We start from the raw sequence: 22,131 nt of genomic DNA on the forward strand, positions 1-22,131 counted from the left end.
GAGGCAGAGGGGGGTGCTGAGCAAGCGGGGTCCCTTCTGCTCTGAGTCTTTTGTTTAAGCACAACAGCCTCTCCCAGTGGAAACAAAACTCTGTCCCTTGTTAGGTCCCTCAGTAGGAATCAGGGGCTCTGCACCAGCACCGCGGGTACCGGGGCTATGCGCGGAGGTCATGGTCCCTGCATGGATCACTCTCTGCACAAGCTGCCGTTTCTGCACTAGCTGCTGTCTCCGTACGAGCTGCTGTCTTGGCACTAGCTGCTGTCTCTGTACGAGCTGCTGTCTCGTCACAGGCTGCTGTCTCTGCATGTGGCACAGTCTCTATACGGGGGGCTTTCTCTGCACGGGGCACAGTCTCTATACGGGGGTCAGGACACACCTTAACTGTCACTGCAGACTCCAGCTTCACGTAGTCACGGGCTACAGTCTCTCTGTGCGGTCCCCCAGCCTTTGCCTTCTGAACAGGAGCTCTCTCCCCCGGTCTGCTGCTGCGTCTTGTCCTGACCACTCTCCAGGCTGCTCTGAGGTCTGCATGCGTGTTTTTCCCGCTCCCTGCCCGGCTTCCTTCCTGTGCAGCCCCACTTCCTCCTCCCCACTGCTACTGACAGGAACATGATGCAATTGGTCCAGGTCCAAAAGTCTTCCCCCCTGGCAACCCTACTGCACAGCTAAATGGTCCCGGCCATGGAGCAGAGGAGGTAAACCCTTTCTCTTCCTTCTCATGCTTCACCCCCTTACATTTGTGTGGGTTTCCTTAGGGTTCTCCGGTTTCCTCCCACATTCCAAAGACATACTGACAGGGGATTTAGATTGTGAGCCCCATCGGGGACAGTGATGATAATGTGTGCAAACTGTAAAGAGCTGTGGAATATGTTAGCACTATATTATTATTATTTATTTATAAAGCACCATTGGTTCCATGATGCTGTACATGAGAAGGGGTTACATACAAATTACAGATATCACTTACAGTAAGCAAACTAACAATCACAGACTGATATAGAGGGGAGAGAGGACCCTGCCCTTGTCGGCTTACATGCTACAGGATGCAGAATATACCACCAACAAACACACATGATAAATCTCTTAACAATCAACAGTGTGTGGGATTATAGTGCTGGACATTGAGAAAGGCACCGCCGAAACGCGTGTCGGGGTCGGCCTGCACATCCCCCTGGGCCTTTTTGGGAAGCTGGAGCCTGTCACTTTCACCCAGGTAATAGACTAATGATATTAGAAATAAAATTACACATTATGTGTTCAGCGGTGACTCTGGGACATTGTTCCTAGATATTTATACCTGGCCTATTGTCTCCACAATATGAATATATTAATTAAATTGTTAATTTTTGCATCTGCACTATAGCTCCCCTTATGGACTCCAGGTAGTTGTGCGGCCATTTTTTCATCTATACAGCAGCATTCTTGGCACAATTTTTCCATCTGTCCCTCATACCAACCCGTACGTTGATCTGTTTCCATTGGTTTTTGTATCTATTTTAATCAATAAAGTTTTTTCTATTTTGAATATAAATACTTTGTGGACTAGTACATCATTGTTGCCATATGGCAACTGTGTTATGCTACAGGATGGTGGGGAAGGAGACAGTAGGTTGAGGGGTTGCAGCAGCTCCAGTGATGGTGAGGCGGTAGCTCCAGTAGTGATGAGGAGGTAGCGGGGTCATTGCAGGCTGTAAGCTTTCCTGAAGAGGTGGATTTTCAGGTTCCGTCTGAAGGATCCGAGTGTGGCTGATAGCCGGACGTGTTAGGGAAGGGAATTCCAGTGGAACTATGTAAAAAAAAAAGATTATTATTATTATTGTTGCTTAGTTTATTATAAACAGCACAAAGTTGGTAAATTTTAATAGGAAACCTAATTTGTAATGTAAATTGAATAACTTACATCGCAATTGTATATTTCAGCAATTGCATAACTGGACAACACTAGACCTAATCAAAGTGTGTATTGCAAATCCGTTTTTGGACCCAAATCCATAGCTGGAATAGTTTTACATTTTTGAAAATGAATTTGCTATGTGGTTTGAATAATTGTGATTGCAACTGTATGTCTAGCAGAGATCCAACTCAGGCATGCAGTGATTTTTTCTCTGGACTGGCTCGTTACGTGGAAAAATCTGACGCCCCCATAGCATAACATTGTCGGATATTTTTTCGGATCATCCTCGGACGGTCTTTTTCCCCGTACAAAAGGCGTAAGACTAGTCCTGACTGTGTTGCTTTTTTAAGTGGTGATATTTTTATTCATTGTACATAAGATCATTTTTGAGTAACATCTTGTTACGACGGGGATTCCTATTGGACATCCTTGAAAATGCGCTATACAGCAGTGCAAAAGAAACTTTGTGAGACCGGTTATAGTAGCCCTGCCGCCTCCTTAATAACAATGCATAAAATGGCCATTGTCCTTTCTTTGTTGCTGTCCTGACTCTCATCGTGTTTGTAATTTTCTAAACACTTTAATGTTTGGTTCTTTCTAAAGAGCTGTCAACTTCCTCTACCTCAGCTTGGGAACAAGCGATCAGCGTGATTCATGTCCACTGCAAAAGACGCTCATTGTTTGTAGAAATCGGCTTAGCCATGGACTTGAATACATTCCGGAGAAAGCAGTGCAGGGTTGGGGGACTCTACCGTAGCTGATCTCGCATTCTAGACACACGCCTATATGCAAATACTAGCGAACACCGCTAGGACACAATTACTGTGGCTTTGCAAGAATTTTCTTCCCATTCTGAATGTGATTGTTTTTTGTTACTAATCTCAAAGCAAACACAGAATAAGTTGATGGGGGGAACAATTGAATTGTCAACCCCTAGGATTTTTTTTTTTTACAATGTTTATGTATTTGGCTTTGGAAAACACAATATAAGGCACCAAAAAGCTAAAGGAGGATGAAAGTTAATAAACAAAAGGGACTTTAAATGGGCAAAGGAGCCCTCGTTGGCTATTTTGATCGATGGGGGAGAGAGGTTGTTGTGATTTGTAGCTGGCTAATTTTTCCCCTCTAAACAGAAGAATTCCCCCGTTCTCTGTTTTTAGAAAGTCTTCTTGCCGGGAGGCTGAACTTTCCCACAGAAACAAAGCGCAAATTGTTTTGTTCGACATTAATCTAGGTTTTAACAGTCACAATACAGGCCGCTGCCAGTCTGCACCGCCATGCTTTCAGACACGATGCAAATGAAGCATTCCTCACAGCTGTGGTTGACAACAGGAAGTCTAAAGGAGCTTTCGGAACAAAGGAAGAAAAATGAGGCTTCTTTATCCATTCACGGAGCATGCTCCCCTTGCATTTTGCATCATGTGGTTGATTTGTAGCCATGGTAATGGCTGCGATGCACAGTACACACTGTTCTACTCCACAACAGGCAATGTTTTCAGTTAGTTTACTGTTGGGTAAAAAAAAAAGGGGAGAATTTACATAATCCATAATTGAGCAAATAAGCAAAGTAAAAGAAAAGTGTGGTTCTTGGTTACACCATTGGGAAGCAAGTTGTGTTTCAGGAATTCTGTTCTTAGAAAAAAAATTTAAATTGATTCTTTCACTAATAATGTTTAGTTTCTAGTTTCTACTAATGGAGAATTTTCTTCTTTTTTTCTCTTTTACACTATAACTTTTTTGTAAAATTTATATCATATCGTGGGTTTTAGATTTTGTAATTTGCTACAAATTGGAAATTCGCATTATTATTATTAACAAAGATGATAATTTTACCCAAAATGCAATGTAGATAAAACACTTACATTTCATAGGAAATTAAAACATTAATAACTAAGGAAATTTCATTATAAATAAATTCCCAAGAATATTTAATTAGCAAATCACAATCATGTGGTTTATCTTTGTCTATTTTTACAGAGGCAATTACTACATAATTAACATGTGCACCATCTTGTTACACTGACAGAAATCTGTCCTAGAAAATTAATAGGACATGTTCCTTCAGTAAGCGCCCTATCGTTCGTTCATGTACTGTATAAGAGTATATAGTCGCATAGCATATTCAGATGTAATATTGTTTGTTCAATGGATGCAGAGGTAAGAGGAGGCTGCTTCCACTGCTGTCCATACTGTCTAATATAATTCTGGGGATAACAGGAGTGCTGAGGTAAGAAGAAGCTGCTCGCACTGCTGTCCACCCTGTCTTTCTGATCTAACACCGGAGCTATCCGAGGTGCTGAGGTAAAAATAGGTTGCTTACACTGCTGTCCACCATGTCTATCTGATTTAATGCTGGATACTCCAGGTGTGCTGAGGTAAGAAGAGGCTGCTCACACTGCTGTCCATCCTGACTATCTGATCTAATACTGGAAATACCAGGGTTGTTGAGTAAGAAGAGGCAGCTCCCTCTGCTTTCCACTTTGTCTTTCCAGGTGTCCTGAGATAGAAGGAGGCTGCTCACACTGCTGTCCTTTTTGTGTATATGATGTAATACTGTAGATACTGTTAGGTGTCGGATTTCTGCATTTACTCCAGAGGGATCCAGAACCTCACATTCTGCAGTCTCCTGCTGTTTACCTACTGGAGAGGAGATTGCAGAGGAGATTGCCTTGCAACAAATCTCTCCTGAGGCTAAGTCCTTCTGCCCTCCTACTGAGCATGCTCATGGGACGATCTCCCATTGGAGATCGGAAGTCATGTGCTCAGGTCCTGCTCCAGATCTCATTGGTCCATCTCAGAGATCTGGAGGCTTGTAGAAGGTCCTGGCTGCTATAAAAGGCATGCATGGCTGTTCCGCCATGCGCTAGTATAGACTTACTTGCTGCTGTGTGAATGAGGACGGATGTATGATTCTGGTGAATGACTCATTATAAAACCCCTTCCCTCTGATATTACGTATGTGGTTAGGGACTGAGTTAGAATCAGCGCCTGCGCTCCTCTGCTGCAACATCCACAGCTGCTAGCGTCCGACATTGCGCTTGTGTCATAGCTTTGTCGTTTAGCGGCAGTGTCCACGCTGCGCTGCAGTAGCAGCTCCCCTTAGCATCCGCAGCTGCGACGCCGCACACATGGTAGGTCTAGATGTACGTAGTGCCGCCGTCTTGGGCAACTCCTGTGACCTGATACCGTGTGTGTATTTATACTGAGTACTGTGACCTCAAAAGGCTCAGTCTGTGTATTTGTGTTTATTTGGCATCTCTGTGACTTAACAGAGATTGCTCTGTGCACCTGGGTGACGTTTAACCCTGTGCGCATTACCGCCATATTGCTCCTGCCACCACTTAGCAGCGGTTATATCGCCTACTGCACGGTGGACCCTGAGCGGCGAACGCACTTTATTATTATTTTTATTTAGTGCGTTCCGCCGTTCCTAACAGATACCAGGACTGCTGAGGTAAGAAGAGGCTTGTCACACTGCTGTCCACTATGTCTATATCATCTAATATTAGAGATTCAGATGCTGAAGTAAGAAAAAGCTGCTCACACTGCCTTTCTTCCTGTTTATCTGATCTAATACTGGAGGTATAAGGTTCTTGAGAGCAGAGACATGAGGGTGAGTGGGTGCTCTTGTTCGCTGGCCTGGCTGTCTTTTGACAGACAGCGTGAGGCGGGGCTCATCCCACTAAATGCCCATACTCCTTCCCCTTGGGCAGAACACTACTCAGACAACATAGAGTGATGGTACCCCACTCTGGTAACACTTTATTGGATCACCAACAGTCAACAGCTTATAGTTCATTCCCAGCAAGAATACAAGATGGTGCAAGTGACAGAGTCTCACCTTTCCATTGGTTTGACAGGGATTAGAACCTCTGTGTCTTGGGGCCATCCAGGGCCAACTACCCCAGCCAGCAGCACCCTGTTTTTGGTGAGCACCCACAGAGGTATGTGGCTTGTTGACCAGATTGTCTCAACCTGGGTTCTCCAAACAAATTAATGAACTCAATGTTGGATAGTGGAGCAGTTCTGTAATCCACCAGCTAGAGCCATGGTCCGTAGGCCGAAGTCCTGTAGAATCACACCAGTGACAGGATCAGACTCCTGTTATATCCTTCAGGTTCTATTTCAGAGCATTGTGATGCCAGGATTGGGGGGAGTAATATATTTAAGGCTGTTTCCTCATTGCTTACTAGTTCAATTAGACTGCATAATTGTCATCCAAATGATGCAGACTAATACAATGCAGGGGGCTGATTCAATCGTTAATCAGCAGGCATTCCACAAATTAGCATACAAAAAGGGGTACCAGACAGTCTTACATGAAACAATGGCTCTTGTCTCTTGACTTACTGATCTAAGGAATAATATAGCAGTCATAATTAAGAATAGTTCACACAAGGGACCAGATTGACACTGAGTCATCACACTGAGGTAAAAAGAGGCTGCTCACACTGCTGTTCACCAAGTCTACCTGATCAAATACTGGATATACAGGGGTTGATAATGTAATAAGAGGCTGCTTTTACTGCTGTCTTTCTGAATGACATTACAAGGTATAGAAAGACAGGGAAAGAGAGTCTGCTATTGAAATGAGCTGGTCAGCCAGACCCCATAATGAGAATCACTGTTCTCTGATAAACTCAAAACAGAGATAGAGCTGCTGGGACAGAAACCTAGGCTGATAATTGAAGATCAAGGCACCTTTGAAAACAAAAGTATATAAATTTCTATTTATTTATATTAGAGACCACTTAAAGATTAATTTTAAATGGGCAACCCATTTAACTCTATTTTAATGTAAAGGTAAGCAAGATTTGTAGATGTTTAGAGGAAAAGTGCAACTGTGATATTTATACAGATGATTTCTGAAATAATTCAGCAAACAATGTGGTGCCTACTATTTAAAATAATAAAAAACATACAGTTTCAGGTATATATTGTACAGTAAAAGATCCACATTTTTGAGTTCTGTCGTAGGGAAAGTAAAATTATTGTCAACGGATCTGTGGGAAAAGGTAGTTGAACTGTATTAAACAGGAAAGGGATACAAAAAGATATCCAAGGAATTAATAATGCCAGTCAGCAGCTTCTAAAACTTCTAGAACAAGGTAAATTGGAGTGATGAGACCAAAACTGAACGTTTTGGCCACAACCATAAACGTTACTTTTGGAAAGAGGTCAACAAGACCTATGATGAAAGAAACACCATTCCTACTGTAAAGCACGGAGGTGGTCACTGATGTTTTGGGGATGTGTGGGCTACAAAGGCACAGGAAGCTTGGTCAAAGTTGAAGGATAGAATGAATGCAGCATGTTATCCGCAAATACTGAAGGCAAATTTGCAATCAGCCCAGAAGCTACGCATGGGACATACTTTGATGTTCCTACATGACAATGATCCAAAACACAAGGCCAAGTCAATTTGTCATTGTCTACAGCAGAAAAAAATTAAGGTTCTGGAGTGGCCATCTCAGTCTCCTGACCTCAATATAATTGAGCCACTCAGGGGAGATCTCAAGCTTGCAGTTCATGCTAGACAGCCCAGTAATTTACAGGAAGTGGAGGCTTTTTGCCAAGAAGAGTGGGCAGCTTTACCATCTGAGAAAATACTGAACCTCATCCACAACTACCACAAAAGACTTCAAGCTGTCATTGATGTTAGAGGGGGCAATACATGGTATTAAAAAATGGGATATGTGAACTTTTGATCAGGGTCATTTGGATGTTTTGGGTTGTCGTTATGATATAAAAAGAGAAAACAAAGTAATTTGCCAATAAATGGCTTCACCCAACCACTAACCATGAGTGGAGAAAAAGTTTTGGTGTTATCACTCATATTCTCTGAAAAAAAGGCCAAGAAAGCAAAAATTCTGCCGGGGTATGTAAACTTTTGAGCACAACTGTATTTATACAGAGGGCAAGGCAGATAATTATTCAGCTCTGTAAATGTTTTGAACTACCTTTATTTAGATCATTCTGAATTTTGAATCTTTTTCAATTTCTAACAGTAAAAAAGTCAGTCAAATATCTTATGAAACAAAAAGAGCACCATTAGACAATAGTTTCTACTTATTGTTTCTATAGAATACATCTTGTTTACAGAGGCAGATATACCATATGTGCAGCTGTACAGGGGCCCATGGGGGCAAGTGCTTAGTCATACTGTCAGTATCGCAAGTATTGCTGTGATACTTCCATTTTTTTCTCTATGTATTTAAAGAGGATCTTTCCCCAGTTTGAGCATGTTAAATTGATCACTTCATGAAATACTGTAGTGGCTGAAGAGTTGAGTTAAAAGTAGTTTTTATTTTTTGATTTCTCCTTTCCGCTGCAGATATTTTAGCTTGTAAAGGTTAGGGTATAATTTATGACGTAGTTGAATTAGGTTTTTTTCTGGGGGGGGTGTACTTATTCCACTGCATGATGTTGACCAATCATAAGCATGCAGCAACACACTGGGCAGAAAGAACACACCCTCCTCACTGATCTCTGCAGCTACAGCTCTGCATGTAACTCTACACTTTAGAATAATGTAATTGTGTATTTATTTGCATATACATCATTATTATTTTTCACAACACTTTATAGATATCATGCCAGTTGGGGTTCACAACCTAAATATCCTATCAGTATGTTTTTGTAGTGTGGGAGGAAGTCAGAGTATCTGGAGGAAACCTACATAAACACGGGAAAAACTTTCAAGGGCCTTGCAGATGTTTTCCTTGGTGGGATTTGAACCAAGGACCTCAGCACTGTAAAGCAATAATGCTAACCATGATACGTTATGTGTAGACACACTATATGCACTGGGACCAATCACGGTCATTGTCCACCTCTGTGGAATCAATGATTACACCAGATAAATGCCCTCTATATGCAATGCATAAAACCTACTCATGTAAAAATTCAATCTTCCAGTATAGATGAAATAATAAATAGAATAGAATGAATTCACACGTTATCACATGTAATATTCCAAGATACTTGTCAAAACAGGTTACTTCCAATCCTGATGAAAGCACATATATAGTGATGAAACACGTAGCCTCAAAACAGTGACCTTACTCTATCTGTCTATGAGCTACTAGTCTTTCTGACAATTCCCGATGGTTCCTTGCTTTTCCTCTACACTCCACTGCAATGAAGTATGTTGGCATGTAGCATGCATGAATATCTATCTTAATGTAATCTATCATTGAAAAATCAAGGACTAGTAATATATGGCTTCAGAAACCAAAATTGTTTGAGGTGCAATGAGCTTACTTGCAAGGAGTTAATATTTCAGTAACATCTAGAAGCTCAGGGCTGGTTGTGTCCTGGGGATAGCTCAGACAGAATCTAACTTTAAGGATGAATGTGTAGTGAATTCTAGCAAACCTTACTAATTTATGTATGCATGACTTATCAAAACATATCCTTTAAGACTTGGGCTTTGCTACTGGCTTAGAATGGAAGAAGTCTGGAAAGAAGGTTAGAAGAGGTCATAAAATTACCCGCACTAAATCTGTCTAGAAGAAGATGTTTGGAAAAAAAACAGCAAAATTTAATTGATCATTATTCGGTCTTTAGGAAGTTTTCTAGATATTGGAAAGGGTTTTTTGAAGATATATTACTTTCTATTGTCAAACTGCTCTTCAACAAATGAGGGATGAGACAAAGATTTTTCTTCCCCAGACAACTGACGAATGATGAAATTGTACGTGGATGGGACATTGCCCAAAGTAAACACACAGAACTGGAGCAATCGATATATGACAAGTAATAATAAAATGGTGCTGTTATTATTCCAGGTAAGAGCTCGAAAAAGCAGGTCACAATAATTTTCAAAATGTCAGGCTTCCCGTTGTGTGAGATTGTGCGGGGAGCTAATACAGTCTGGATGAACTCAGTGTGTGCACAATAGTGTGAGGTCTTTGAAAGGCAAGAAATGTCATGTTTTTCTTTTAATGTATCTGCTACAACTCCAGGGATGTAGGACAATAAATTGTGAATCTGCTGGTGACGAAACATTGTTATTTTTTTTCTATCTGGGACATTTATAAAGATAAGCAGGCGGGATGAAGAATTTGGGTACGATATATGGGTCGGCCTCCCAGGGCTGTGGGGTACTCGGTACCGGGCCGGTCTCTCTGAGGGGAATGTCACAGCAGCGGTGACCCGGTCCGTGGCCCTGGGCGTCCATTGTAAAAGGGGGGTTGTCGAGTGTGCAGATAATGATTAAAGTTTATTAGTGAATGATTCGTGACGCCACCTGTGGTGCTCGGCAATGGAGATGTTAAGCCGACGCTGCAGACAGATCCTCTGGGACAGATGGTGTGGTGCAGCAAAGATGTTGTAGCCCTCCACAGGCAGGGCTGCAGTCCCAGGGCAGAGTAGAAGAAGAGGATGGGTGTTGAGGAGGAGGGTGTAGTGTTTGGCACAGAGATGTAGCAGTGCTGGGGAGGTTGCAGGAAGAAGGCAAGGACACAACAGGGTGCAGTTTCTTTACCTTTACTTTTCTTGGCAAATGCAGTCCAGGGTCCAGAATACAGATGGCACATGAGCTGGCTAGCCTGGAAGCAACTCAGGAATCTCTCTATGCAGATGGGTTGTGTAGTCTCCTTCCTAGCGCTTACTTGTAGGTACTTGCAGTACTGTGTTACACTGAAGTTCCACTTGCTTATTCTCTTTAGAACTCCCTCGCATGGCAGACAGCTGTAGCTATCCTCTGTGGGCTCACTCGTCGCTGTTGTGCCTCCGAGTCTTATGTGGGAATAGAGCATTTACAGCTTCCTATTCCTCCAGTGTCTGCTGCAGGACCATTAATATCCATACAACCTTGGAGACCGGGCTCCAGATCGTATGCTATAGCTGGGAATGAGCCTGAACTCTCTGCTCAATCTCCCAGCTCTTCTCCTCACGTCTACACACGTTGCCCTCCTCACACGACTGACTAATTTCTCCTTCCTGACCCTCAGAGAGTAGCTCTTCCCCCTAGTTTTGGTTCAGAGCTCCCTCTGCTGGCCTGGAGTGGGAGCTGTGTTGTGTGTTGTGATAACTGCCAGAGAGATCCTTCATTGCTTCCAAGCATGACATCACACTCCCTAGGAGGAAGGTAATGCCACTGTGGCGACCATACTCCTGGGGGTACCACATATATACAACCATTGGGGAAGTCATATTGTTAATTGGGTACAGTAGTTTATAGATTTGTACCACTAATAGGATTCAGAGAAGATCTGGATCAGAAAAATGTGCACAGATAACGCCATAAGGAACAAGATGGGGGGGAGCGTGTTGGTCGTGCTCATGTGTAATGATTGTGTAAGGATACAACGTCAGTTGAAGCATGATGGGCCGTGACTGGAGAAGAATATCATCCAGATAACTGTTTGACAAAGTAGATATTATGAGAATATGTGGGCTGTGTTCATGTTAAGGATGAGATCCAGAGAGTATAAACAAGGCTTTTTATTCACCCAATTTGTTTAAGTGCTGGATCGGAAACCTGTCTCAATGTAAAAGAACAAGCGTAATTTTGTAATTTTTTTTACGTTGAGGAAAGGTGACGGTCCAGTGCAGAAACACCTTGGTGTGAATAAAAAAGTATGTAACCTGTTAATAACTTTTTTGCATGGAATTTGATTGACCTCAGATGTAATTTGCTTTTGGAGTGGAGACGTTTTCTTTGGTACAACTCAGTTTGTAGCTGGAGCTAATTCTAAAGTAAGAATTCATAATATAAATGCAGACAACTTAATTCCCTAATTCAGGGGTCCCCAACCTGTAGCTTGGGAGCCACATGTGGCTTGAAGGCCCATGATGTGTGGCTCGCGGCTGCTCGCCAGCTTGGTGCATTGCAACTGGATTTAGCAAACAACTAAGGTATCCAGATGGTAAATTTTGTGAGTAGCTCTGCACAAAAGAGCAGATGTGAATGTGCATATTCTGGCCTTGGGGGTTTGGAGATGAATGGCGGCTGGACGATTATGTGTACCTACTATTAAAGAGAAATTATTATTTACTGTTCCCCATGACCATAGTCCCTCCCACCTGTGCATAGAGGTGCAAAGTTCTATAGGCATGGGGAGCAGTGAATATTCATTTCTCTTTAATAGTGGGCACAGGGATTAGCCGCAGCAACCGGCTTCTGCCTCCTGTGACCCACTGCTCCGCCGATGCGACTATGCCAACTTCTCATCCACAGCAGGTACATCCGGACTATAAGATGCAATCACCAATTTTTTGGAGAAATAAGTGCATCTTATAGTTGAAAAATATGGTATGTAGCATAGTGAAATCCCTCTGCAAGAGTTATAGTGCATTGATAGCAACTGTGATATTATTGTCAATTGAATATTGTACTCTGTAATTATTGTTCAAATCACACCTTTCCTACATTCACACCCAGAGAATAAATAGATACGTTACTTCCACCTTGTCTTTGTGTGTTGAATCCTAGTCATCTGCTTTACAATAGTCCTAGAAGTCCTCAAATGTTTTTAAGCGCAATTGGAGGTTTGCAGTTTTTGCAATTCATGTGAATTGATGAATTGCAAATGAAATTTTTTTGGAAAAATTCAACAAAGCTGATGAATTTGATTTTCAGAAGATGTTCATCCCTTTTCTTCACTAGTCATCAATAAAGTGTGTGAAGGAGCCTGGCTCGCTAACTTTTTTTTAACAACTAAGTCAGGAGCCTCCACCTCAGCACTTACCCTAATGAGACACAAGAAGATCTTCTCTGTGTCAAACACAATGATTAAAGTGAACTGTATAAAACAGGAATCATCCATTTATTGTGTCTCCTGTAGTGGCCATTGTGAAAATTATTTTTGGAAAGTGAAACTTTCAAACTAACCTCCCAAAAATAGTCGCAATGATTTTTCCTATATAGACAGTATATTAATTTTAACTTAGTTAAACCATGCACAAAAGAGCATACAAACATAACAATAGTGGTATTTCACATTTAGTAAAACCAAAATGTCACTTTCTATAGCCCATTTTCTGGGTCATGCATCTGGAGGGGAATTGCTTGTTTTAAATGTCAGTGCAATAACTTTCTCCAACATTAATAAAAATTTTGTGAGTGTTTGTTAGCATGCAGCTCCTCTGGGGTTATGTAATACCACCCAACTTGCATTAATCACATTAACAATAGACTGCCACATAGTTCTCAATATTGCTATGAATTATCTTAGTATACATACTGCTGGTATGCCTTTACAATTATCCACACTAAAGTAAAAATAGGGCAATATTTAAGGTATTGCCTACTTCTGCTACCTTTTATTTTTAGCATTTTATTTTTTAGTAATTTTGATTTGAGTTTTTTTTGCTGTTTTAGACAATTTTAGAATTATGCATATACAATACGCAACCTGTTGTGTCAGTGCTTGCCATTTCTGTTTTTGCTTCTGTGGCTATGTAGTGCCGCGATTTTGTTCCTGGTAATTCAGGACAATAGTGTTAGTCTTGTGTTTTCTGGGACTTGTAGTTCTGTCCACTGTCCAAGCTGAGAGCTCAGGAAATAAGTCACCACCTGGGCAGAACTGCAAACTATTTAAGATCCTGAAATCCTCCCATCCAGTGAGTGGTGTAGCTACCTGGGGAAAGATGGCGCTTTAGCCCAGGGCCCCGCGCTCTGCAACGCCCACCCTGTGCTATGCTACTTTTAACTTTATTGGTGTGCCCAGCGCGCTGATACAGTTGATATACTACAACAATCTGGCAGAGCAGTGAGACATGACCTCCATGCACTGCCACGCGACCGCTATGAGGTCCGTGAGTCGGGGGAGTAGTGCCAGCGCTGTCACTGAGCCCACTGCGAGTCAACACAAGTTCAACTATATAGGCATCCTGGATGCCGATAGAGTTGAAAGTAATGATGGAAGAGAATGAGCATCAACTGGTGTTCCCTTTACCATCATCCCTCCTCTGTGTCTGACGTTTAAGCCCAGCATGTATGATGATGTCACTACAAGTTGCCTGCTACCTGAGATATGTGGAAGGTCAGAGAGCTCACTGTAGAGACCAAAGTCTCAAGGGATGAGGAGGAAAGGTGAGTATAGTATTTTTCATGGGAAGTGCATTATATTGTATTGAGGACTATGGGGAGTGCATTATATTGTATGGAAAACTATGGGTGGTGTATTATAGTATATTGAGGACGATGGGGAGTGTATTATAGTATATTGAGGAGTATGGAGAGTACATAATACTCTATGGAGGACTATGAAGAGAGCACTATACAGTATTGAGGACTATAGGGAGTGAGTTTTACTATATGGAGGACTATAGGGAGTGCATTATACTATATTGAGGACTATGGGGAATGTGTTATACTGTATGGAAGACTATGGAGGCTGCATTATACTATATGGAGGATAAAGGGGAGTGAGTTATACCATAGGAAGGATTATAGGAAGTGCATTATACTACATGAAGGACTATGGGGACTTGTACAGACAATAAAGGCATTACAGAGTAACACATAAATCACATACCAAAAGGAGTAAGGTCCTTGCTCGCAAACTTACAATCTATTAAGTCTATTTGAATTATATTGTAAGGAGTACTAGAGGGCACACAGTACCACAAAATAGGTATAGTAATAGGGATACATATGGCAGCAGCGGATCTTTATTGGAATATCAGCAGGATAAGGAGTTTGTACAGGTTGGGGATAAATAGGCATGGTGCAGGAAATGTGAGAAGTCAGATGTTTCTCTGTTGTAATATCTGCAGCCGAGTTCTGGCTGGAAGAAAATGTCATTTTGGACTGAGCCAGATGGAAAAAACTGGAAAAGTGAATGACTCCATCAGAAGAAATGTCAGCTGTAAGTCACTATCTGTAACTGTTCTTTAATCTCATCACATGTTCTACAGCACAGGTATCAACCACTGTCACCATATTACGGTAATATCAGTGTTTGTCTTTAGTAACAGTGCATTCATCTGCTAATGTTCTCCTACATCCACTATTAGGTTGCGCCACTATAGTTGTAATCGGGTTACCTGGTTAGGGTTATGGGCCCACTCAGAAGTTTGCCCCCTCCACCCCCCGAGCCAAACCCATAGCTATGCCTCTACATCCAGTCCTAGTTATACTAGCTCTGATGAACTCACTCCTGTGTGTATTAACTGCTGCATTTCCAGTGGATATTTCCTAATTCCCAATTATTACCTCAGCTCATTTATTGAACTTTTTCTTGGTCTTTAATTTTGTCCATATCCATTCCTCCTGGTTCTGACCCAGCGACCTGAGCCATTCTTCCTGTCAACTTGCACCACCGGCCAGCAGCTACTAAAGGGTCCGTCACACTGAGCGAGATCGCTAGCGATATCGCTAAAGCGTCACTGATTTTGTGACACAGCAGCGATATTGCTAGCGATATCGCTATGTGTGATACTTACCTCCAACCGGCTCCCCCGCTGGTTATCGCTGATCGTGCGAGAACGTCCTGGGCCGTTTCTCGTCGGCCGCTTCCTGCTGGGCTTCCTGCTGGCATCGACAAGCGACGCGTGGACGCGGGCGGGAGGACGTCTTCATCGCCGCGTCTGACAGATAAGTCTGCTATGTCGCTGGTGAGATCTGCCTGTTTGGCAGCTCACTAGCGACCATTTAGTGATGCACCAGCGATCCTGACCTGGTCATATCATTGTTGGGATCGCTGGTGCATCGCTAAATGTGAAGGTACCCTCACAGTACATAGTCTAAGGTCCCTGTGCAAGTCCACATCCATATGTAGAGGTCAAAAGGTGAAAGCCAGAGAACTGTTTGTCTAAGGGTACCATCACATTTAGCGATGCACTAGCGATCCCGACAACGATACAACCTGGTCAGGATCGCTGGTGCATCGCTAAATGGTCACTAGTGAGCTGCCAAACAGGCAGATCTCACCAGCGACATAGCAGCGGTCGGCCGTCGTTACTTATCTGTCAGACGCGGCGATGAAGACGTCCTCCCGCCCGCGTCAACGCATCACTCGTCGGCGCCAGCAGGAAGCCCAGCAGGAAGCGGCCGACGAGAAACGGCCCAGGACATTCTTGCGCGATCAGCGATAACCAGCGGGGGAGCCAGTCGGAGGTAAGTATCACATATAGTGATATCGCTAGCAATATCGCTGCTGCGTCACAAAATCGGTGACGCTTTAGCGATATCGTTAGCGATCTCACTTAGTGTGACGGGGCCTTAAGTAGCAAACCAAAATTTGTTCATGGTTGCACTTTTAAGAACTGCCAGGTGACCATTAACAGTGCCCTCATTACACTTATGTGTTGAATAGGTGTTCAGTTTTCCTGTAACATCACCATAGGGGAAATTAAGTATTAAACAATAACCATTAAAATAAGTGAGTTACCTTCTTAATATAGGACTGGACAGGTCCTACAGGATGAGAGATGCTCTTTAAAACTGCCTCCCATTCTTGCCAAAGGACTAGGATTCTGAGAGTACACCTCTTTGTTAACTCCTTAATTGTACAGAGAGTATATGAAGATGGATTTTCTAAACTTATCAAAAATATTAAAAATATACTTTAAGTATTTAGGGAAAAGGCTTATCTCTACTAGCTGCCTCAAAAAGTAACATTTTACCCCTTTATAGAGCATTGGTGCCAAAAATCCTAAGTTTACAGTTCCATTAGAGCACAGTCCGTAAAAACAATCAGAGAGCAGTCATTAATATTATTATTTTTTTAATATATATTTTATCAATTATTACAATATATGATATATTTAATATGAATATGTAAATAGTCCCTTGATAAGTAGTCTAAACAACTTTAATGGAATATAAGGGGTAAAACATGCATGAGCAGAGTAGATTTTCACCAGACAATGGTTTGTTGAATGGCTGTTCATTCAACCATCAATCTACATCTATCTAATGTGTTTGGTCACCTTTAGTTCATACCTGTGACATTTAACTTGGGCAATTTTATATTTAAAGGGAATCTGTCAGTAGGGTCAACCTTTGCAAGACGTCTATAAGGGCATGTAGGTCATACTAAGCTGAATAAAATGATACCTTGATAACTGTGATCCAATTTATTATTCCAGAAATTTACACCTTTTTCTTATATGTAAATGAGCTGTTAAAATCTTGGCGCCGGACATAGATCTCCCTGAGAATCTGCCTCCAGAGATTATTTTAAATGAAAGGGGGGTGTTACCAGTGTGATATACGTAACTATCACAGAATAATCTTTCTTTTTATTTTATAATCTTTATTTTTATATAGCGCTAACATATTCCGCAGCGCTTTACAGTTTGCACACATTTTCATCACTGTCCCTGATGGGGCTCACAATATAAATTCCCTATCAGTATGTCTTTGGAGTGTGGGAGGAAACTGGAGTGCCCGGAGGAAACCCACACAAACAAGGGGAGAACATACAAACTCCTTGCAGATGTTGTCCTTGGTGGGAATCAAACCCAGCGCTAACCACTGAGCCACCGTGCTGCCCAGAACAGTAGAACTGAACTTTGCCTCTTAACAATCATGTTAGCAGCTGAAGCTCTCACAAATCTGCTGTAGTAAAAACAATATGGAAAAATTGACTGCCTGTGAGATCAAAACTGAAGCACTGAAAGGAAACTGCAGATGGGTCAGTTATAATCACACACAGCTCTGCAATGAGATCAAGAAATCAGAGAGCGGCATCACAGATCACACAGAAAACTCCACCTTTTATTTTAATTAAACTCCGGAGACCGATTCTCAGGGAGATCTATGTACGGCTCATAGATCTTACAAAAAAAAATAAAGTGGCACTCTGAATTGCTTTAGTATGTAAACTTTGAATATACAGTGGGGAAAATAAGTATTTGATACACTGACGATTTTTAATGTTTTCCCACCTTCAATGAATGGAGAGGTCTGTAATTTTTATCGTAGATACACTTCACCTGTGAGAGACAGAATCTAACAATAAAACCCAGAAAATCACATTGTTTATGGCTTAGGAGGGTTGATCCTATTGACAGATTCACTTTTAATATTTCATATTTAATTTAATATTTATGTTTAGAATTTGGGGGTAAGATAAGATCCGACTGTGAAGTAGACAACCATTTTCTTTTGTCTCCTCTAGAGGCCATAAAATACACTACCAACCTTTTAGCTATAAATGTTTTAAATATCCGTCCAAAATGTTCAGCCATTTTTCTATCACCCACTACACACCACAATGATGTATTGATGAACCCAAACTATGACTATCACAATGGTAGTTGCCCTTATTTAAGACATTTTTTCGAGGTTGAATCCCATCATCAGCAGTCTGGCACTGCAGTTGTGATATTTCTTTGCTTGCTTTCCTGTAGTCTCCTTCAGTAAAGGTCATGAAGTTTATCTTTTCCATCAGTCCATTTTTACTAATTTCAATCACACAATGGAGATTAAATAGCACTTATCTTAAAGTGATACATGGGAAAATGTGATAATACTGAAGAAAAGAATAACTAATACATTGATTGTCATGAGTGTGTTTCCTCTGTTCTGCGTTGTATATTTCAGTTGGAAACAATTCACACCTTGAAGAAGAATGTGAAGTAAAATCAAATATTAGGGTTAGAGATGAGAGTATCCCTTTGCAAAACCCCACAGTGCAGGTCAATGTTCTCTGACAATGGACAAGAACTAAGCAAATTTCCTGAGCTTTTGGGTTGTCCAGCATGGCTTCTGATTTCGTCTGGCTTAACATCTTCTTTATAGTGTATGACTCACCAAACCAGCAAATCATAAGTTGAGCCTAAGATCCTGGAGGACAAGGAAAATTGTTCTGTCTATGGCCAGAAAGCATTGAACTGGACTGTGGACTAAGGTTGTGCTGAGCAATCCAATCATCTCAACCTACAGGTAATCTGTCATTTTTTTTATTGTGTTTTGGGTTCTACTTTTGCTAATTTGATGACCTATGAAGTTTGGTGGGAAGGATAATGCTTTTGGGTTGTTTTTCATTTGATAGCCTAGGCATCGTAGTTCTAGTAAAGGGAAATCTTTAATCTTCAGCATACAAGACATTTTTGATAATTGTATCCCACTTTGTGGGAACAGTTTGGGAAAGACTTTTTTTTAATTCCATCATTACCGTGTCTCTGTGTACAAAGAAAAATCAATAATGCAATCGTTTATTTTTCAGTGTAAAGAAGAACTTGGTCCTCCACATATGCAGTTTACAATGAAAATCATACCCACAATTGTTATGCACCTATCCCGGATCCAGGCCTTGCTTCCCTCTCTCTGGTCCTCTAAACTCTGTGGTATTCCATGTTGGGCTTGGCAGATGGCCTGGCATGCTTCCATGTCATCATCTGCCTGGGCCTATATAAGGCTCACCAAGATAAACACCTATTTTGTGATATTAAAGGTACTGTCACACTTAGCGATGCACCAGTGATATGACGTGGTCAGGATCGCTGGTACATCGCTAAGTGGTCGCTAGTGAGCAGCCACATAGACAGATCTCACCAGCGACATCGCTGGGGATGGGGGTCGCTACTTACCTGTCACACTAGGCGATCCTGACGTCCTCCCGCCCGGCTCCACGCTCGTCGCTCGTCTCTCCACAGGAAGAGCCGCAGGAAGCTGACGACGAGAAACAGTCCAGGACGTTCTCGCGTGATCAGCGATAACCAGCGGGGGAGCCGGTCGTAGGTAAGTATCAGACACAGCGATATCACTAGCAATATCGCTATAACGTCACAAGTTATAGCGATATTGCTAGCGATATCACTTAGTGTGACAGTACCTTAAGACTTCAGTATTACTAAGACTCTGGCTTGCTTGATACACCACGATTTGCTCAACTGCTGTCTTCAGTCTCCTGGATGTTTCCATCATCCTGCTTGCCAACAGCTACCAGGACATCTTCTGCCTGCCTGTAGTTGACAGCATCCTGCCTGTCTGTCTGCAGTCTCCTGGATGCCTCCTGCCTGCCAGCAGTTTCCGTCATCCCACCTGTTTGCCTGTGTTCTCCTGTCTGCAGTTTCCAGAATCCTGACTACCTGTAGTCTCCTGGACAACTCTCATCTGCAAAAGTTTTTCAGAATTCCCCCTTTCTTCTTGCGGTTTCCATCCTCTCAGCTGTCCATGTTCTCCGCACCTTATCTAGCTTCTGCACCGACGTCCATGGCCTGTGTACCCACATGAACCTTGGACTTGTAGTATCCATCTTACCTGGTGAGGCTAACAACAATCCAGTGACAAACCAATATAGCAGAGAAGTTTTGGTCCAACATATCAGACCATTGTTAAACACATGGATTATGAGGCAAAGAGGAGAGAAAGGAACTACAGGTGCTCCTTGAGTATAAGACAAGTGACAAATCAGTACATTTTTTAAACTTATTTTTTAAATGAAAGAGGAAAGATTCTTTAATTTGAAGGAAACAACCTCCAATTTTGATTTAAATCTTTACATACTTGTAGTGTAATTTTCGGATTTATTTTTACACTCTGTATTACTTGATTTGCCTTCATTTTCTTTGACATTAAATACTCAGTCAGTCATTTAGAATGGAACGTGTCAATCAACGAGGAGCTGTGATCGTATGGGAAGCAAGGTACAGACAGATATTAAACACTTCATCACTATCAAATTTATGCCCTAGGTAATAAGTCTATAACTGGAAGTAGCTCATTTAAATAAATCAGACACAAAATATCACGGTGGCAAAAAATTTTTTATTCTTGTACCTTGTAAAAAAAATGGAATAGTTTGTTGGTAACGTTGGTCATTTTTGATTGCTCTATTTGCAATTTCAACAAGGAACAATAGATCTGTTTTTGAACTTTCTTTTTAAATTATGTGAGGTTTTGTGCTTTGTTGATTGTAGGTACTGTTGTAGGGCTGTCAAGGGTACGTCTAGATTTAGTCTTGGTGCAAAATGTTAAAGCATGAGGCACAAATTGTTTGTGGTTTTTATTCCAAAGTATTGGCTGCAGAACTAACCTAACATAAATAGTGGTACATAATTTTGGACTGGCCAATTCCTTAGCAAAAAGGTAAAAGTACTAGGAAAAATTAATATTTACATAGGCCTCTTTGCCTTGTAAGTCTGCTTTCATAGAAGATGGTAAACATACTACCCAAGCCCATTTTCCTCACGCGAGGAGTGGGCAACACTCCACATGATATAGAACCATATTGATTGTGCGGCAAATTATGCAGCATGGACATCAAGAAGTGTGTAACAATAGCAACAACATACATTTAAAACACTTTATTTCAACAAATATTAAAAATTTACAAAAGACTGACAATAATGATAAAAAATGGGGCCTCAAACTATAAAACACAAAACGGGAAGGACATCTGCAGAAGTGAACACCAATGTATTGGTAAATATATACCTTATCTATAATTGGACAAGTCCCCTACTTGGGAAAATGTGTGGCCATATTGTACAGGACCTGGTAGTATTGAGAGCTTGATAAATTTACTGCATTGCACATAAGAATATATCCCCATGTCTGCATGGTAACCAGAAAATTCATAGACACCCATATGGACACAGATGGAGAAAGAAAAATAAGGAACTAAAGTAATGTGGTTGCATAAATATGCACACCCTAAACTAATACGTTGTTGCAGCACCCTTTTAATTTGTGGCTCCGTTGTCACCCTCTAATGATAATTCATTTTAGGATGGTGATAGAAACTGTGGAATGACATTGCTGTCACTCACCATGCTTCTGTCGCCGCTCCCTGATAACGTCTTGTTTCAGAGAAACACGCTGCGGGCCACCGGTGATAAAAGAAATGTACCAGCGCTGCGTTCATCTCTCCAACAGCCTCCATCACCACGGTTGATTCCGGATATTATCAGAGGGCAGTGATCAAAGAAAGTGTGGTAAGTAATTGTAGGTCTGCCCCCTGATTATGTCTTGCTTCAGAGAAACAAGTTGCGGGTCAGCGATGACAGCAGAAGTGTGCCAGCACTGTGCTCACATCTACCACAGTTTCCATCACCATGATTGATTTGTGATATCATATGTGGGCAGCGATGAAAGAAACTGTGGTTAGTGATTGCAGTGCTGTCCCCTGATGATGTCCTGTTACGGGCAGGGTTATAGAAGACAGACATGACGGCAGGGCCATGCTCCTAATGACATCTCATTTGAGACTACTCTCAAATGAAATGTCACAGGAAGTAAATGAAACAAAGCATATAAAGGCAATAACTATATAGGGAGATAGGGATGGATCGAGCAGACAAAGAGAGGGAGAAATAAAAATAGACAGGCC

At 41.7% G+C, this 22,131-nt stretch overlaps 1 long non-coding RNA gene across 1 annotated transcript in view; it reads right to left on the reverse strand.

Annotated features, from left to right (window-relative positions):
- Positions 1-882: 882 nt before the first annotated feature.
- The window catches only part of LOC141088240 (uncharacterized), a 215,129-nt gene continuing 193,880 nt past the window's right edge, over positions 883-22,131 (reverse strand). Inside the window, exon 4 of the long non-coding RNA XR_012231859.1 lies at positions 883-1,786. This is a non-coding gene — a long non-coding RNA (uncharacterized lncRNA). The remainder of the gene's footprint in view (positions 1,787-22,131) is intronic.

Source organism: Dendrobates tinctorius, unplaced genomic scaffold (genome assembly GCF_039654945.1).
Source record: "Dendrobates tinctorius isolate UK_male_01 unplaced genomic scaffold, ASM3965494v1 ptg000038l, whole genome shotgun sequence".
NCBI lineage: Eukaryota > Metazoa > Chordata > Amphibia > Anura > Dendrobatidae > Dendrobates > Dendrobates tinctorius.